We start from the raw sequence: 6,706 nt of genomic DNA on the forward strand, positions 1-6,706 counted from the left end.
CGAATTTTCCTGTCTTGCTAAATGTTGGGCTCATGATCAATAAGTTCGCCTCAATCTGATTCAGTAAAGTCAAACCGCAGACAGTGAAGCCTCGGCGACCTGCGCGCTGTGAGGCGGGAACAGAGGACTCCGCTTGGTCTTAAAGCCTCCCGCAAACATCCACCATCACAAATAACAATGATTTTCGTAAAATAATGATTAATTATTAATTGATGATTTGTTATTATCATAATGGTCTTGTGAAAATAATAATATGGGCTGCGAGAAAATTATGAAGTGTAGTGCAGGCATGTTTCAGCCGAGTAACACACCGTTCCTCAGAGCCAAAACACAGACCCAATTCTGTTCAGCTGGAGGGGGTTGGGTTTTGGATAGTTATTCATGGCTTGTGGGGTCGAGATAAAGGTGTGAATTGCTCTTTCACATGGACAAGTGTCTTATGGGGCTTTCACTTGCTGAACTGGTTTTTATAGGACTGTTGTTTTGGTTATATTCACAGTGCTGGCTCTCTCCGACGAGAGAAATGCAACATTCACACATTACACTATTCCTTTTCATTTAAAAAAACATTTCAAGCTTTTCAGCAAGAATTCATGTTAAACATATTTAGCTTGATCAGAAGGTTTACTGCAAGAGTCGAGCAAGATGTTAAGAGTTTGTCTGTTTCTTTTACTGATTATATTTGGGTTAAGGCATGATTTAAACAGATTCACACTCAATCGCTTTTGCAATAATGCGTTCAAACAAATGTAATCTTACAGTGCTACATTATCAGCATGCTGCATCTGATTTTGAAATCTTGAAGAAGTTAATTGATAGAATAAATTAACTGACAAAGATGTTATTTTCATCAAAAACAAAATTTTCACAGCAATTAAAGATGCAATGTTTGCAATATTATTAGTTTGGCATGTGATATAGGGAAAAAAGTTTACACATAGCTTAAGCCACTTTGAAACTCTCCTGTTATTTATTATTATTATTATTATTTTATATGCTATGTTATGAACATAACATTTCAAACATACTGAAATACTTTATTCACTGGGTGAAGGCGGAGCGTGTTTCTGGTATCAGTGCACGCGGAGGGGAAGTTGTTGCTTCTCACAGACTCTGCTGCGAGTGAGAGAGATGTTTCACCTGACGAAACGAACATCCGCCAAAAATCAACCTGCAGCAATGCTCGTTCATCAACTCGCCAAGCTTTACTTTTGTAGGTCGCATGGCAGTAAATAATACGATAATATAACCATGCAGTCAATACAGATATATAATAAAAACATTAAAACAAGCAGGGCTGTAAAATAAAACAATAAAAATGCACGCCAGGTCTACACCGGTCTGGAGTGGAACGATCGAACCAAATACAACAGAACACAATGATGGATACACTGGACACGATCCCCATCAGTGAACTGATGCTCGTTCTGTTTATGATGAAATGTTCTGACACTGCGTTCAGATGATCTGACACTATAGTGTGATGTCATCTAGTTTAGACACACTTTTCGCTGTGGGACACAGATGACAACTCTGGCGTCCGGTGTAGACACAGACAGAGACTGCTCTATTTACAAATAAGTTATATAGGAAAAAAAGGTGTCAAATCTAAAATACGGTTTAATACCATGTAGCTTAGAAAATATAAGCACAGGCTCAGGCACACGCTTGACATTTATCCTGCTTGAATTCGTTCTGAGAAATGCACATAACTTCATAAATACCAAACTTTCATCTGTGAATATTAAATATTAAATGTATTAAATATTTAAACTTTAGTGTTTTTCTTTCATTTTCCGTGACTGAAGCTGTCAAATGTAACACATGGGGAGGCAAAACTGACGTCTATTTGCGAAAATGTGCTGTGATGCGCTTGTTTGATAAATTGTGGTTAAAGCGCCACTCAGCGGTCAAAAGCTGCAAATGCACTTTACAGACACTGCGGCGGCGGTAGCCACTGCGGTAAAAGAGGCGTTTTCGATGTCTACTTAGTGTATAGATTAAAAACATGCATTATTTCTTATACATAATATCAAACAAATAAAGTAAGCCTAATAAAAAGTAAATCTAATCAAGCATGATTTTTTGTTTCAAGAACTTCGAGATCTCAACACTTACTCAATCCTAATAAAATTACTAAATTATCATAATCTTTTACAAATAATCATCATAAATGTTAAAGTGGAAAAGGTTTACACTGTTAAAGTTGGATTCCCATGGTAAACATGGACAAAGTTTAAAAAATTAAGTTGTACGTTTGAAGGAGTATTTCTGTTCCAAAAATACTCCTTCCGGTTTGTCACAAGTTTCTGAAAGTTTTTTTCGAGTATGGCTCTGTGTGACGTTAGATGGAGCGGAATCTCCTTATATGGGTCCTAAGGGCACTTCTGCCGGAAGAGCGCGCGCTCCCGTATAGCAGAGCAGAGAGAGGCTGAGCACAGCCTGATCAGAGCGAGAGCGTCGCGAAATGTCACAAAAGGAGTGTGTTTTTGGTTGCCAGGGCAAGACAACCCTGCACAGATTACCAAAAAAAAAAAAAACAGCATTAAGGGACCAGTGGATGGAGTTTATTTTTACAGAGCATCAACGGAGTTGTGCAAGTGTTTTTGTTTGTTCCCTGCATTTCGAAGATGCTTGTTTTACAAACAAGGCCCAGTTTGACGCCGGATTTGCACATTGTTTATTTCTTAAGGATAATGCAGTCCCAACGAAAAAGGGTCATGATCGTGTGTTGGAACCGCAGGCGGTGAGTAAAACTGCTTCAAATATCTCTGTGTTGTTAACTTAGCTATCGTCGCGTAAGCACATCAAGTAAACAACATGCGATGTTGTCATCAAACTGCACCTTCCACATGTATAGCTTAAAAAAAAAAAGACGAAATAAAGTGGAACTTAGTCATTTTCCAAAACCGCTAAGCAAATATATACAGTTTCATTACATACCACATAGAGACGTTGTTGCTGATGCTGCTCTTGTTAAATTTCAGCCTCTGGATCTGAATCTGGATCATAAATATACGCTGAATCTGACTGTTAGCCATGGTTTGTTTTGGATGTTTTTGTCCTCACGTAATGTCAAAGTCTAAAAAAAATGTACAATGCAACACAAAGAAATTAACAACACTATCAATAGCACAGTCACTCCCAGAAAAATAGAGGAATATATCCTTCAATGAAAAGTTGAAATCACATTTGACAAAATGAGAAAGATAAAGACCCAAGCTCTGCCAAAGAGCCTTAACCTGATTACAGTGGTAGAATAAATGAAACAAAGTTTCTTTCTAAACTTTACAGAATACACAAAGGTCAGAGATATCAACAAAAGGGGAAATTTGTGAGTTGGTTGGCTAAACATTATGAAGAATCTTAAAGTGTACCTCTCTTATTTTATTGGACATACAATATTTCTCAGGGAGTAACCACGCTTTCTTCCAGTGAATACAGTCAAAAAATTATTCCAGAAAAAATTGCATCGAGGGGATGTGTAAACAGTGTAATGTAACAATAACTTTACAAGTTTACGTGTGAAGACACGTTGTAACACGTTTTTTTTTATACCTTAGTTTAACTTCTTATTCTTCGGTTGTATCCTCTAACTAGTCCAAATTTGATTACTGCAATCAATGACTGATTTAGAAAGTGATTTAGAAAGTTATGTATGGTGTATTATTAAAGTTAAATATAGCAGAGGCTAAATATTATTGACAAACCTGACATGCTTAAATGGTTATTTTGGAAAAGCACGATATTCCACATAATTTTTCTCCATCTCCCATTAAATCGGGAATAGATCTTATTGAATAGAAATACGCTGTAGCGTATTCAAATGCAGCAAAAACTGCAATCACTATCCCATCTGCTTTACCTAAATATAAAAGTAATAGGAAAAGAATTATATAGGCTACATAAAATATGCTTACCATTTATCAGACATATTGGCATTTCAAATACAAAGCCGGCCTACATGTCTACTTTATGATACCCTTAAAGGAACACTCCACCGTTTTTTGAAATAGGGCTTATTCACATTATTTCCTACATTTAGATAGGTGGGCAAATGCATTTTTGTGTCAGTGCATGCATTGTTTTAGTTTGACTGGGTCGGCGTTAGCTTAGCTTAGCACAATGAATGGAATCCTTTGTTGCCAGCTAGCATGGCCTGAGTAAAAGTGATCAAAAAAATAAAAAAAACCCCACCTAATTACTTCTTGTGGCCTGCGTATTCACAACGAGTACAAATAGCGATCCAGATTAACACTAGGCAATTTCCTAGGCAGATATTGACTTGGGACTATATTATGGGGAAGCACAGGCGAAGCACTGCTACTTCGGCGCAGAGATATCACGCAACACATGAAATCCCACGACTTCCGTCAACATACCGGCGTGAATAGTAGCTGTCTGGCTATTTTCCTTACAGTACACGAATGGCGATGAACATGGCTGATTTTGAGAGAGACGAAGAGGGTGACTTCTCAGACAGTCAAGAACCAGAACCATACCTATTTGAACCAGAGTTTACAGAAGACGAGCTGCGTGCTTTGGAAATAGAACGACAGGAGGAGGAGGTTGAGATCGCTCAACAGCCTGAGGACGTGAGGATGAGAGCCAACATGAACTGGTGGTGTGAATGTGGGGGAATATGCCAATCTATGCCGACGGAAATAGAGTGTCTGTGCTGTAGAGAGTGGGACATGTTTTTGCCATTGATGACCAGGCTCAACAAGTCAGATCAAGATGAGCGTGCCCCAAGTTGTGTCACATCTACAGAGGATTTCACGGTGCTGATCCATTCTGCAGTACTCGATTTTTTTTTCCGGTGTGACAAAGTGAACTGGAAAAAACGCCCCACGCCGAATGGACCAAATGGACAGCTGTCCACAGAGTAAGTGATTATTTTAATCATGACGCATGTATAGATTGACCCATATTATACCTGTATTCACATAGAGTTGATGTTTTCATGTGTTGCGTGATTCTCTGCGCCCAAGTAGCAGTGCTTTCTTCTGTGCTTCCCCATAATATAGTCCCAAGTCAATATCTGCCTAGGAAATCGCCTAGTGTTAATCTGGATCGCTATTTGTACTCGTTGTGAATACGCAGGCCACAAGAAGTAATTAGGTGGGTTTTTTTTATTTTTTTGATCACTTTTACTCAGGCCATGCTAGCTGGCAACAAAGGATTCCATTAATTGTGCTAAGCTAAGCTAACGCCGACCCAGTCAAACTAAAACAATGCATGCACTGACACAAAAATGCATTTGCCCAGCTTAATGCTAAATCCTGAAGTATCAACACAAAGGTTCTTAATATGACAGTTCATTTATGAATAAAAAAATCCTCCTACCCCCTAAAAATTCTCTTCACATTCACTTGTGTGCTCTTGCGCAATACCTTCCTCTCGCGTTGCTCAATTGTGGACGACGTAAAAGTGTTTGATATAAATGTTGCTGTGCCATTTTATACATGAATTTATGTTATATAGGCTATATTTAATATTCACTGTGGCATTTTTACCCGTTTAAACTTAAAATTCCATGAGATTTAAAATTCAGTTTAATAGTATTAAAATTTCAGATTTAAACTAGTATAAAAACACTTTAAATTGCTTAAATTATTTCTATAAGTTTAAGTTGCCAACCTTAAAAATGAGTTGTCATGACTTTTTCATTGTATTTTTTACAGTCTGATAACGAGCTGTATTCGTTTTCCTTTTTTATTATTATTTATGTTTTAGTTTATTGAAAATAAATTGGCTAAAACAGAAGCAGACACGTTTAAATTAAAACAACCACAAAAACATGACTAGGTCTTGAGGGAAATACAGGTTTTTATTTTTTTATAGAAATCTTCAGATAAAATACAACTACTAAAATATAATATTAACAGATTTTTTAATGTATTTAAAAGAAATGTATTTTAAAAGAAAGTGTCTTCAAGAGTTTAGACGTCGGTGGGCAACAGAGTTCCTTGGGGAGCGGAGGAATTCGTTGACCCGGTCCTTTACCCGCTTGCTGTCAGTGCTGGACATGTGGGGAAACCTCTGGGAGACAGTGCTTGTAACATACTGTCTTATTTTCATGGGCAATGCAAATTTACCTCTCGAACCGTCCCAGTTAGTTGTGGTTGCCCATTCTGCATATCGCTGTTCTGGCACAACAGCACAGAACAACAAGCAACCATACTGATCTGGACGTCCCCGACTCTGCATCATCAGTATGTCAGTTTGCTCTAGAGTGGGAGGGCAGAACTCGAGATCAGGATGACAACTTCCAGGTGGAGCACGATTCAGATCCACAGAAGCGATGGAGGGCGTATTTTCACTCCGGTCTGCATCCGCACTCAGGTTCGGAGTGACCCCGGTCCGAGTCATACAGTCTGCTAAAGGAGTGCAAGACGGGGGTGTTCTTTGTGCTTCCGTTGTTGCTGTTTGAGCCTCTCTCAACTGCATTACAACCGTCGCATGGGTCTGAACAAGTTGCTTGTGTGTGTTATTTATTTCAGAAAGGGCTGTATTTGTGCTTGCAAGTGCCTGTTTGCATGCATGCAGCTCCTTCCTCATTGCCTCAGTTTCAGTGGCATGTGCCGCCTTGCAGAGACTTCGCTGCTTTCTCAGTGTCTCAATCTCCAAGCGCTGCCTCGCCACCTCAGGCCTCAAATCCTCCAACACAGTGGGTCTTGCTTGGCGTCCACTGCTTTCAACTGTC

This window comes from Carassius auratus, chromosome 28 (assembly GCF_003368295.1).
Source record: "Carassius auratus strain Wakin chromosome 28, ASM336829v1, whole genome shotgun sequence".
NCBI classification, from domain to species: Eukaryota; Metazoa; Chordata; class Actinopteri; order Cypriniformes; family Cyprinidae; genus Carassius; species Carassius auratus.